General features: G+C 39.6%; 1 protein-coding gene across 1 annotated transcript in view; it reads left to right on the forward strand.

The window, feature by feature from the left end:
- Positions 1-5301: 5301 nt before the first annotated feature.
- The window catches only part of LOC130275329 (annexin A1-like), a 62375-nt gene continuing 53178 nt past the window's right edge, over positions 5302-14498 (forward strand). Inside the window, exon 1 of the mRNA XM_056523195.1 lies at positions 5302-5515. The gene's annotated coding sequence lies outside the window, so the exon portion shown is untranslated. The remainder of the gene's footprint in view (positions 5516-14498) is intronic.

The raw sequence follows: 14498 nt of genomic DNA on the forward strand, positions 1-14498 counted from the left end.
TTTATTTTTCCCACATACAGGGCAAATTTTTTTTTTGCACCGTTGTCTGTAGTTTTTTTTGGTACCATATTTGTTTAGTTAGGACTTTTTGATCACTTTTTATAAATTTTTTATGGTATAGGAAGTGACCAAAAATGCACAATTTTGGACTTTGGTATTTTTTTATGTGTACGCCATCAACCGTGCAGTTTAACCATATGTTTATGATTATTTTTTTATTACATTATTTTATTTAAAAAATGGGAAAAGGGGGGTGATTCAAACTTTTATTAGGGGAGGGGCTTATTCACATTAATGAACTTTTTTTATATATTTTTTACACATTTTACTTTTTTTTTTTAGCCCTTAGAGGGGGCTTTGCCATGCAATCTTGCAAATGAATATACTGTTCAATGCTGAGCTTTGGCTCAGCATTGGTCAGTGTTTTCGATGCTCTACTGCTCCAGCTTGCGGAGACTGGAGACAGCAGAGGATCACCGATCGGACGGCAAGGAGGCAGGTAAGGGACCTCAGCTGATCGGGACATTGCTATTTCACTTTGATCATGGTGTCTAAAGGGTTACAGGTACAGTGGGGAAAAAAGTCTTTAGTCAGCCACCAATTGTTCAAGTTCTCCTACTTAAAAATATGAGAGAGGCCTGGAATTTTCATCATAGGTATACCTCAACTATGAGAGACAGAATGGGGGGAAAGAATACGGGAAATCACATTGTAGGATTTCTAATGAATTAATTGGTAAATTCCTCGGTAAAATAAGCAAGATTTCTGGCTCTCACAGACCTGTAACTTCTTTAAAGTTTCCTCTGTTCTCCTGTTTTTCTGCCAAGGGACCAGGACGACTGATCCATATAAAGGAAAGAATTAAAGGGGCCATGTATCAAGAGATTTTGAGTGAAAACCTCCTTCCGTCAGCAAGGGCATTGAAGATGAAACGTGGCTGGGTCCTTCAGCATGACAATGATCCCAAACACACCGCCCAGGCAACATAAGAAGCATTTCAAAGTCCTGGAGTGGTCTAGCCAGTCCCCAGATCTCAGGAGCAACAAGAAAGGGGAGGGCTCAACCGAAGGTAAATATATACAGCAAGGGGTGCTACCAGCAGCTAAAGCAGCACAAATCCCCAGATCTCAACCCCATAGAAAACTTGAGTTGGAGTGGAAAGTCCGTGTTGCCCAGAGATAGCCCCAAAACATCACTGCTCTAGGGGAGATCTGTATGGAGGAATGGACCAAAATACCAGCAACAGTGTGTGAAAACCTTGTGAAGACTAATAGAAAATGTTTGATCTCTGTCATTGCCAACAAAGGGTATATAACAAAGTACTGGGATGAACTCAGATTTTATGGATTTTTTTTCTTCTTATGTCTCTCATAGTTGAGGTATACCTATGATGAAAATCACAGACCTCTCATCTTTTTAAGTGGGAAAACCTGCACAATTGGTGGCTGACTTAATACTTTTTTTCCCCACGTTATGCCCCTGATCCTTAAGTACCAGGACACAAGGGTGTAGCCATATGCCCTTCATCCTTAAGGGGATAAGTAGCAGTTATACTGACATAAATTATTTTTAAATGCATTAAATACTTTGGTGTTACTATTGGAAATGTATGCAGTCCAATTAGCATATACTGAGGTAGGTCTACAGAGTTTGGATGACTGTAGTGAATAAACTTGAAACACTTGTATTCATAGTTGCAGGTAATATGATTCCTTATCACAAGGCATAAGATAAAGATGATCATGACGAATAAGCCATACAGCCCTATCTCTGGCTGAAAGCCCACAAATAGATTAATGTTAACAGAAGAGTCCTTGCACAGCTATTCCCTTTTCTGGCTAGATGATTCTCTCCGTTGTAGCAGGATAGTAGAGATTAAAGCACAACTGTCATGAACTCCGGGCTATATAACCTACACACAGCCTTTGTACTGTGTGCAGATGTTGAGTACAGCACCTTTTTACCTTATTTCTGCTGGCTTTTATCACTCCAAAAAATGCTTTTGATCCACAGCCACACACAGCCAGATAGGCGTGGCGCAAGGTACACTTTGCCCCGCTGCCACCATGCCTACCCCTGTACATCAGCACTGGGACCACTGTGTGATTGACACACAGGTCCCAGCGCATGCCCACCTCAGCTCAGCTAACAAGCGCCGTGGCGTATGGTATCCAGGCAGACACTCACTCCCGCTGCCTACCTCCTCAGTGCGCTTGTGCAGTGCTAGAGGCAGAGAGCGCATGTCCTTTCTGCCTCTAGTAATGAGGACTGTCCTGTGCGCCTTTGCAGAAGAGAAGAAAGAAGAAGCAAGAGAATAGCAGGCACATAGTACAGTACATAAATTATAAAAGGTGCATATCTGAATAAACTTGATTTTGACTCGCACGTTAGCTGAGCTGAGGGGCACATGAGCTCGGACCTGTGTATCAATCACACAGTAGTCCCAGCGCTGACCTATGGGGAGGTGGGCGTGGCGGCAGCGGGGCATAGCGTACCTCGCGCCACGCCTATCTGATTGTGTGTGGCTGCAATCAAAAGCATTTTTTGGGGTGCTAAAAGATGGCAGAAATAAGGTTAAAATGGTGTTGTAGGTTATATAGCCCTGAGTTCCTGACAGTTGCGCTTTAATGCCCTCACAGTGTGGACTGGAGAAAGACTCAGGTACCTCTTGAAACACCATATTGTGCAGTAATCCCTGTGACTGACCCAGAGTTGACTCAGGATAGACTTTAGCAACAACAACTGGATTGAGATTCTCTGGCAGAACCGGGGCTTGGTTAACTTGCTTCACAGCAGGCTTAGTGGAAAGGAGAAACTTAACTAGGCCTTAACTTCCTCACATGACCTAGCAGAACACAGTCTGACTAAATGCTGACATTTATCTGGTTTGGGCCAGATTAAACTGGTTTGGTTCCAGCACTTTGGGGAGACTTCTCCTTTCTAGTAGAAACTAATCTGAAGGAAGGTCATGTGACCAAAGTTCCATGCATACTTTACATATGTAATCCACCAATGGGGGCAATAAAGAACAAAATAATCCTTACAGATCCTAAATACCACAGTGTGTGCAGAAATAGCAGCATGACAAATAAAATGGCAAGTTATGCATGTGAGACTTACAATACCATGATAAAGATTTAGATACTTGGTGAGAGAAACTCCTCAGCCACCTGACAACCTTAGACTTTAGCAACTGGGAGATGGGTACAGGGACATTGAAAACCACTGTCACTTTGTCTTATTACACCACGTGAATGGTATAGAAGTGGATCCCCAACTTGAGAGTTATATTGCTCTACAGCAAGCAATGGCTCTTTTAGGAGTAATTATTATCATTAGAGATGTCGCGAATTGTCCGCCGGCGAACAGTTCCCGGTGAACTTAGCATGTTCGCATTCACATCGCCGGGCGAACATATGTGAAGTTCGATTCGCCCACTATACTTTAACATTGCGGTAAACTTTTACCATGTGAGTCAGAGTCAGCAGACACATTACAGCCAATCAGCAGCAGTCCCTCCCTTCCAGACCCTCCTACCTCTTGCACAGATGCCATTTTAGCCTCATTCAGCATGCTGCAGGCTTAGGAAGTGGAGGGTCAGAGAAGCTGCTCCTGCTGTAATAGGGAAAGCGATAGCTAGGTTGCTGCTAGGTGGTGTATTCAGGGTCCACATTACTCCTAAAGAACTAGTCTAACATCTGCTTTAAGGACAGCACCCAAAAAAGCCCCTTTTATGGCTCAAATATCAGTCCGTGTGTCTTGCAACAGCTGGAGGCACCCTGGTTGGGAGGGGACCGCTGGTTAAAAGGGGTACTCCAGTATAAAACTTAAGTTCCTTCAAGCAACTAACTACAGTATTAAAAGGGCTATAAGTTCAGTCCGTGTGTCTTGCAACTGCTGGAGGCACCCTGGTTGGGGACCTCTGCTTAAAAGGGGAACTCCGCTGGCAACCTTTTTTGCTCATTGTCACACTAGTGCAAATCACATTTGGTGTGAAAGTTGTTAAAAAAAAATATTTTGGCTGTGAAATAAAACCAGTGCTGCCTAAAGGGGGGCTCTAACTATGTGCTGCCTAATATGGGGGAATCTATGTGCTGCCTAAAGGGGGATCTAAATATGTGCTGCCTAAAGGGGGCCCTATGTGCTGCCTAAAGGGAGGCTCTAACTATGTGCTGCCTAACATGGGGGAATCTATGTGCTGCCTAAAGGGGGGATCTAACTATGTGCTGCCTAAAGGGAGGCTCTACCTATGTGCTGCCTAAAGGGAGGCTCTAACTATGTGCTGCCTAATATGGGAGAATCTATGAGCTGCCTAAAGGGGGGATCTAACTATGTGATGCCTAAAGGGGGGCTTTATGTGCTGCCTAAAGGGGGCTAAAGCACGTTATTCCAAAGAATTTGGGAATAATAGGTGATTTATGCCCTTTATGGATTAAAACCAGACTCTGCATCAACTATGTAATTTTCCATGGGAGTTTTGCCATGGAGCCCCCTCCAGCACGTCACAGTCCAGGTATTAGTCCCCTTGAAACAACTTTTAAATCACTATTGTGCCCAGAAAGAGTCCCTGTGGGTTTTAAAATTCACCTGCCCATTGAAGTCAATGGCGGTTCACCTAGTTCGCGAACATTTGCGAAAATTTTATGTTCGCGACATCACTAATTATGATGTTAGATTAGATTATTATGCATACATTTACCAGGTTAAGCTATATTACTCATGCAATGGTCCCAGGAAATAATAGCTGATCACTGCTGGTTTAAGCCAATGGAATCATTGTCCAAATCATTGGCCAGTGGCAAGATATTTTAATTCTATCCTGTCCAAATAGTTGTTTCCTTTTTTCTTTCGCATTTTTATAAAGCAACAATCTATCCTATAACTTTGTACTTTAAGTAAACCTGCATTGGTCCTTTTCCTTACACTTTCTCATTTCAGAATCTGGGTGCATGTTGCTGGGAGTGTAAGAGCAAACCATAGGATCTATAAGAAGAGCACATGAAAACTGGGAGAACATTTAAACTCTATGGAGTTGCTTATTTGATCAGTTTCAAACCCAGTACTGTAAGGCAGAACTGCTAACTGCTGGAACACTGTGCTGCCCCAGTCGTAGTAGTCCCTTTTCCGAAATGTGGTTTCATATTTAGTCCCACCTACTAAACCACTGAACCACCTACTACTCCTATAGCAAACAGAAAGCATTTTGTGATATCCGACATAAAATCCCCGTACAGCTACATTAACTGTTCAGCATGAAGTACAGCATATAAAAGTAATGTACTGCATTTCTATTCCTTCATCCAGCTTGCTTCGGGCTTGGGAGAACAAGATGTCTTTGAGTTTGCAGAAAGTGATCTATGTGTCATCTTCACAACCAGACAGCCAATGGTCGTGCAGCAGAAAATATCCTTGTGTTGCTAGGTGTGGTTTCGTAATGTCCTTATAAAAATCAGCCCAAGGCTGCATTCTTCTGCTTAGTATTTGTAAGACCGCTCTGCAGACACTTTCTTGACCAGTAAGTTTTAACTTTGTTATTTACTTTTAATGCTTCAATACTTTTCTTACTTTTATCTTTGTGGCTGAATACAGAGATAAACGTCACAAAGCTATCAGCATATGCTTTCTATTAATCTGTGAGACATATAAAACATAGAAAGGTATACTGCAATAGAGTATAGATTATAGTATTCTTTTTATTCCTTTTAAACCACCATGAATTTCAGCATGCTGTACATATTGAAAAATAAGTTTAGATAAACAGCATAAAGCAAGAAAAAAGTACATTAGCATGAAGTAAATACATGGTAGACTGAGACGGGGAGGTAAACCGGAATTTTGAAAGCATACAATGTTCTCACATTTAATTTTGCTCAGGGGCAGTTGGCAAGCATGTTAGATGAAGTCTTAAAATTCTAAATATATGTCTGTTTATCTATTTGTCTTTCTCATATCTATCTCTCTCATATCTATCTATCTATCTATCTATCTATCTCATATCTATCTATCTATCTCATATCTATCTCTCTCATAGCCATCTATCTATCTCATATCTATCTCTCTCATAGCCATCTACCTATCTCATATCTATCTATCTCATATCTATCTATCTATCTATCTCATATCTATCTATCTATCTATCTATCCCATATCTATCTATCTATCTATCCCATATCTATCTATCTATCTATCTATCTCATATCTATCTATCTATCTATCTCATATCTATCTATCTATCTCATATCTATCTATCTATCTATCCCATATCTATCTATCTCATATCTATCCATCTCATAAATATCTATCTCTCTCATAGCTATCTCTCTCATATCTGTCTATCTCATAAATATCTATCTCTCTCATATCTATCTCTCTCATATCTGTCTATCTCATAAATATCTATCTCTCTCATATCTATCTATCTATCTATCTATCTATCTATCTCATATCTATCTCATAAATATATATATCTCTCTCATATCTATCTATCTATCTCATATCTATCTCCCTTATATCTATCTATCTATCTATCTATCTATCTATCTATCTAGCTATCTCATATCTATCTATCTATCTATCTCTCTCATATCTATCTCTCATATCTATCTAGCTATCTATCTATCGCTCTCTCATATCTATCTATCTATCTCATATCTATCTCATATCTATCTATCTATCTATCTATCTATCTATCTATCTATCTATCTATCTGTCAATGTAGACAGTGTAGCTAATTCTTTCTATCTATTATCTATTTATTGCACATTTATCTACCGTATCTATTCCATATCTATCTATCTATCTAAATTCTCAATAAAAGCAGCACCTTTCTTCTGTTCATTCGCCCGTCACAAAATAATGGCCGTTATTAATAACGGGCGATAACGGGTTAAAGCGGCTATTAGAAAAATGCCATAGACTATAATGTGATTTTCTAATGGTCGTTCAACGGCCGATTTTTAATATTTTTATGACGGACATTTATAACGGAGGCATTTTTATAGTGTGAAAGGGGCCTTATATTCTATGAAGAGCATGTGGCTATCAGGTCTGATACAATTGATCATTTTGATTGGGTGCGGTCCCCTCAGGATGTCTACCTCCTACTCACGGGATATATGTCATTTTCTCTCCATTTGAAAGGTCTTCCTGTTTGATGTCTGTGACTATATGAGGAATTATAAGCTTTACATTGAGCCTTGTAAATGTGATCAGATTTTGCTTAAGAGTAAATTACACATAATTGAAATGTTTTTTATACGTTTTACTATAACTTAATGACTACAATAAATTCTGTACACAAAAAGTATAAGGAGTGCAGTTTAGTAAACTGACTTTGGCTCCTGTCCCTGCAGTTTTCTCACCATAGAACATATTTGGAAAGTAAGCCAAGCTGTGAGTCACATCTAGCCTCTGGCCCCACACTGTATGGAGGACAATTGTATTTTCCATGCTTCTATGGCATATTCCACATCCTGGTTCTCTGCCTGCACTTTCTGGGTTAATAAATGAAAGCAGATGGATAACTGCATAAACGCTGTAAAAACAAACTTTATAAGTAGACTTTTCTGTGATTCTATAAACCAGTTTTTCAGGATCTGGACAACTTTTGTCAAGTCTGCTTTTAAAACTAAAGACTGTTAATAATCTCATTGTTGTACTATTATACCTTTACCGTAAAAAAAACCTGAAATCCTTGACAGCAACACAAAAGGCTAGTGACTACAAACATTCTAGTGTGCATAAGGATTATATAAAAAAGGTTCTAAACAAGAATGACTTGTAGGCCTTCTGCATTAGTAGTGTGGCTGCCCCTGAAGTCGGACAAGGGTTATGCACAGGTATTCTTCAAGCATGTAGCCTTATTACTTGCTTCTGTGTATCAGTACAGTCATTAAAACACATTTATTTTTGCCTATTTACATGACTATAGGGTTTACACATTGCCTGAGCTCTTGTAGACGCATATGCAGAGGGGGAACTAAGAACCCTCAAAATGTTAAAATGATTGACAATCATACAAAAGGTTGATCAGTAAATGCATTTTGTAATGCATAAGATGAGGATTGTATTGAAAGATGATACCGAAGAAGAATTTATATGTTCTCTGCTAGACAGGGTGTGACATGCACTGCAAGTGAGTGTCAAGTGAGGAGCATGTACAGGGATTCTGGATGTGTGAAACCTAAAATACTCACCTTAATTTGCTGGCACAATGAGATGTTAAAAATGCTTTTTTAAGCTAACATATAGAAAAACTTCAGATGTTGAAAATTCATGTTTTCATCCTAAAAATAATTACACTTTTAGCATACAAATCCTCTGCATGGTCATGTATAGAGTTAAGCAAGCCAAGCCCCTAAACCTGGATTTGATCAAAACTTTGTCAATGTAGGGGCTGAGCTGTGCTCAAAGCTGACAACCACAAGTACAGCTCAGCCCAATACAGCAAGGAATTAATTAGTGCTGTTAGTAGCACCAAATAAATATTTAAGGGGAGGGGAATGTATACATTATACAGCTATTTATATGGCTATACAATTTATACAGTGAAGGGAGTGATACTTACTATCTTGTAGCTGGTCTTGGCTAGTTCTGCCCCCTCATGGCTACAAAGAGGCCCAGACCAGCGACAAGATGGTAAGTATCACTCTCTTCACTGCATACATTATACAGACATATATATGGCTGTATAATGTATACAACCCCCAGGAGTTAACTAGCACTGCTCAGTAGCACTAATTAATTTATTCCTTGCTGAGCTGGAGCATAGTGCTCAGCCCAGAAAGATGTTACAAGTATCCGTAGCATTTATCCTGGTTATCAGAGGAGCCTTTATTCACTTCCTTTTGACTATTTTTCACAAATATGATGTGTATAGGTGATGAGGTGTATAGGTGTGAACGATTTGTGCTCATGTTTAAATTAAGGGCTTATCTACCAGACAGACCATCAATATTAATTTTTTGGCCTAATATTGATGGTCTGTCCTGAGAATAGGCCATCAGTTTTAAAAGGATAACCCCTATAATGCCTTCACCTGATCCATGGAGACCAGGAAGTAAACAGTTATTCTTGTTAATGTCATCATCTTATAGTCAGTGATTTTTTACTGTACGCAAGAAAGAATGATAGCTATTCTACAGCTGAAGAAAACAATCTATTCTTTGCCATCTCCCTAAAGCTATTGCCCAAATATTTGAAAAGACCTGATGCAAAGGTAGTCTTCTTACACAATAGTGGAACTTTGCCAACATCCGTAAGAAACTTGATAAAAATCCATTTTACTGTAAAAATCGAGTTTCTAGTTTCCTAGTCTTTAGAGGGTCAAAGACATTGGACAATTATTTTAATAACTCAGTTTTTCTTCTTCCATAAGTTGAACTTTTGTCTAGAATGTCCATACGACTTTAAATAGTTTCTAGTCTGCCACAACAATATTTGTAACAGGAAATGAGTCACTATATGCAGCACAGCTATGTTAGGGGACTGTCACATTTTACTTTATATGGGATGAGAAATTCAGTCATTTGGTTACAATTTATTAGCCGGTTTTCAATTTGCTAACTGTCTGAGCCTATAGTGCATTTCATGTTTGTTAAGTTGCTGAAGTTAATGTAAGTTAATGCAGTGTGAACTGAGAAGCACTAGTGATCGTTTTGATTTATTAAAAAACTGCTGCAGTCTACCGGGTTGTATCCCTATGGACTACAGTTGTAGCTTGATAGTTAACCCTTTGGTGCTATCCACCATTCATTTATAGTGCTGTTGACATGTATATGGTGCCAAGTTCAGTAGATATATGCCACAGTGATGGTGCAGGCCCAAAAGCTGTGACTTTACCAACCGCTGAGAGTGCACGCTGCATATTACAGCTGACACACTGCTAAAATTGCTTAGATTAGAGATACTGTAACCATGACATCTAAGTGGTTAGAAAAACACTGTAATGTTGATATCAGTGCATCCCCCAGAGGGTACATGTACTTTGTAGCTATAGACTTTGCAGCAATCACACTTGCGACCATTTCCCTAAGCCAAGGGGCTCCACTGGCCCCCATCACCACAATAATGCTGATTCTTCCATGAATTCTCAGGCAGAACTGTTCAGCTGCACAGCCCTCTCCATTCCCTCCATGCACTAATCTGTATGATCAGTGCAGGAAAAATACAGAATGCTACACCTAGGACAATGCTTGAGTCTGGAAAGGTTAGTAACCACTGGACCCCAGGTATAAAAAAAAAAAAACCCTTGTATTGGCCTCCACCAGGGATTTTAAAATTAACCACTTGACAGACTAAATCACCAGGGATCCTTAATCCTTATATTAACCCTGTGACTGCCCTAGACCACAAGGATCCTTCCATTAAAGGGGTACTCTGCCCCTAGACATGTTATCCCCTATCTAAAGGATAGGGAATAACATGTCTGATCACGGGAGGTCCAGCCGCTTGGACCCCCCCCCCCCCCCCCCCCCGCGAACTCAAGGCCTGTGCTGTGGCATTCTGAAAACGCCACCTCCGTTCATGTCTATGGTTCCTAAGTGTTTACGCTTTTCAATTTTACCACTCACAGTTGATGGTGAAAGATCTAGAAGGGAAGAATTTTAAACAACTGACATGTTGCAATGGTGGCAAACTATAACAGTACCATGCTGGAATTTAGTGAGTCTTTTAGGATTACCCATTCTTTCACAACCATTTGTAAAGGCAAATGTATTGGTTGGTGCTGGATTTTATACATCAGTGGATTTTATACATCCATAGCAATGGACTCAATGAAACACCTGAATTCAATGATTGATTGAACATTATATATATATATATATATATATATATATATATATATATATATATATATATATATAGCAACTGAAGGTAGAAGCGGCACTCCAATCTTGATTGAATCAAACTGTGTTTTTATTCACACATCTGTGCAAAACAGCAACGTTTCGGCTTAGCAATAAAGCTTTTCTCAAGCATCTTGCTTGAGAAAGACTTTATTGCTAAGCCGAAACGTTGCTGTTTTGCACAGATGTGTGAATAAAAACACAGTTTGATTCAATCAAGATTGGAGTGTCGCTTCTACCTTCAGTTGCTATTAATTGGGAATTGGTCTGTTCCCGGAGCTGAGCACCCAGCCGGATCTCGAATCCTAATCACGATGCTCCTCTCCCTATACAGTTGGTATATATATATATATAGATATATGCAAAGTCCAGAAATCACAGCACCGACAGGTCAAGGATCTTCATGAACTGGTTTCTTTATTCACCCCAAAAAGTTACAACGTTTCGGCAATAGTAGCCTTTATCAAGCTTGATAAAGGCTACTATTGCCGAAACGTTGTAACTTTTTGGGGTGAATAAAGAAACCAGTTCATGAAGATCCTCGACCTGTCGTTGCTGTGATTTCTGGACTTTGCATATACTAATACTAGGCTGGCTGCCTGGGTGTTTCACTTGCACAGAGGTTGGTCCCCGGTGCTGTCTCATGCCAATTCTTGTATATATATATATATATATATATATATATATATATATATACACAGTCATGACCGTAAATTTCACCACCCCTGAAATTTTTCAAGAAAATGAAGTATTTCTCACAGAAAAGGATTGCAGTAACACATGTTTTGCTATACACGTTTATTCCCTTTGTGTGTTGGAACTAAACCAAAAATGGGAGAAAAAAAAAAACAAATTGGACATAATGTTACACCAAACTCCAAAAATGGGCTGTAAAAATTATTGGCACCCGTAACTTAATATTTGGTTGCACACCCTTTGGAAAAAAATAACTGAAATCAGTTGCTTCCTATAACCAACAATAAGCTTCTTATACCTCTCAGCCGGAATGTTGGACCACTCTTCCTTTGCAAACTGCTCCAGGTCTCTCTTATTGGAAGGGGCGCCTTTTCCCAACAGCAATTTTAAGATCTCTCCACAGGTGTTCAATGGGATTTAGATCTAGGCTCATTGCTGGCCACTTCAAAACTCTAGTAATACATACATTTAGGTGCACTACTGTGGTATATGTTGACAGTGACATATAGCTAACATTCAAACGGATGTTAAAATTGAGACATTAGCCAGTATATCCTTATATGAAGGACATGCCTGAGCCCGCACACCAACGCCAAGGTTTCTCAAGTGGCACGGGACCTAATGCTAAACCAACCTGTGCCATATGGGCAATACCAGGGGCCAGTGGGCAATTACAGCAGCATTAGGTCCGGCTCACAGCCTCCTCCTAGTTACCTCCAGTGTGACTGAGCACACATACAATGGGAGGAGGGAGGCAGACTATAAACCCCACCCAAGTTGGCTGATGTGTTGCCGACCTCACAGGGGAACCTTAATGATGCCTAGAAAGCAATCAAGGCACATTAAATGTGCAGTTTACACACCTCCAATTATAAGATTTAAACAGGAAAAAAAACGTGGTCTCAAAAAGCTGGAGGTGCTCAACCCCAAATGCATTTATGCTGGGGGAGCAGATCCTGCGCTTGTGGTCTGTTGCTAAGGGCAATTCCCAGCATAAAATGCATACAATGGAGGATGCCTACAGCAGACTACAAGTGTCACAATGGCACCAGATAAATAGTATGGATGTATAACATATAGAGTTATACATAAATTTAGGTGCACTACTGTGGTAGATGTAGACAGTGACATTTGGCTAACCCTCAAACTGATGTTAAACTGATACCACTTGAGAAACCTTGGCGTTGGTGTGCGGGTTCAGGTATGTCCTTCATATAAGGATATACTGGCTAATGTCTCAATTTTAACATCAGTTTGAGGGTTAGCCATATGTCACTGTCTACATCTATCAGTAGTGCACCTAGATTTATGTATTACTCTATATATTACACATCCACACCATTTATCTGGTGTAGGATGCCATTGTGGCACTTGTAGTCTGCTGCAGGCATCCCCTATTGTATGCATTTTATGCTGGGGATTGGCCTTAGCAATGAACCACAAGCGCAGGATCTGCTCCCAGCATAAATGCATAACTGCATTTGGGTTTGAGCACCTCCTGCTTTTTGAGACCACGTTTTTTCTTCTTGTTGTTTAAATCTTACACTTCAGAACTTTCCAGCGCTTTGTTGCCATCCATTTCTGGGTGCTTTTTTACCTATGTTTGAGGTCATTGTCCTGCTGGAAGACCCAAGATCTCGGACGCAAACCCAGCTTTCTGACACTGGACTGTACAGTGTGACCCAAAATCCGTTCATAATCCTCAGATTTCATGATGCCTTGCACACATTCAAGGCACCCAGTGCTAGAGGCAGCAAAAGAACCCCAAAACATCATTGAACCTCCACCATATTTCACTGTAGGTACTGTGTTCTTTTTTTTGTAGGCCTCATTCTGTTTTCAGGAAAAAAAAAACTGTAGAATGATGTGCTTTACCAAAATGCTCTATCTTGGTTACATCTGTCCACAAGATGTTTTCCCAGAAGGATTTTGGCTTACTCAATTTATTTTTTGCAAAATGTAGTCTTGTGTCTCTGTGTCAGCAGTGGGGTCCTCCTGGGTCTCCTGCCATAGCATTTAATTTCATTTAAATGTCAAAGGATAGTTCACGCTAACACTGATGCTCCCTGAGATTGCAGGACAGCTTGAATATCTTTGGAACTTGTTTGGGGCTGCTTATCCACCATCCGGACTATTCTGCATTGACACCTTTAATCAATTTTTCTCTTCCAGTGAGATTGTCTACAGTGCAATGGGTTGTAAACTTCTTGATAATGTTGCGCACTGTGAACAAAGGCAAATCTAGTTTTCTGGAGATGGACTTCTAACCTTGAGATTATTGATATTTTTCCACAATTTTGGTTCTCAAGTCCTCAGACAATTCTCTTCTCCTCTTTCTGTTGTCCATGCATAGTATAGCACATACAGACACACAATGCAAAGACTAAGTGAACTTCTCTCCTTTTTATATGCTTTCAGGTGTGATTTTTATTTTGCCCATACCTGTTACTTGCCCCAGGTGAGTTTAAAGGAGCATCACATGCTTGAAACAATCTTATTTTTCCATAATTTTGAAAGGGTGCCAATAAAATTGTGAAGCCCATTTTTGGAGTTTGGTGTGACATTATGTCCAATTTGCTTTTTTTCCTCCCTTTTTTTAATTTAGTTTCAATACACACAAAGGGAATAACATGTGTATAGCAAAATCTGGGGTTACTGCAATCCTTTTCTGTGAGAAATACTTCATTTTCTTGAAAAATTTCAGGGGTGCCAACATTTACGGCCATGACTAACTATATAGGTATATTAAATATATATATATATATATATATACATACATACATACAGTACAGACCAAAAGTTTGGACACACCTTCTCATTCAGAGTTTTCTTTATTTTCATGACTATGAAAATTGTAGATTCACATTGAAGGCATTACAACTATGAATTAACACATGTGGAATTATATACATAACAAAAAAGTGTGAAACAACTGAAAATATGTCATATTCTAGG

This window comes from Hyla sarda, chromosome 1, assembly GCF_029499605.1.
Source record: "Hyla sarda isolate aHylSar1 chromosome 1, aHylSar1.hap1, whole genome shotgun sequence".
In the NCBI taxonomy this organism is placed as follows: domain Eukaryota; kingdom Metazoa; phylum Chordata; class Amphibia; order Anura; family Hylidae; genus Hyla; species Hyla sarda.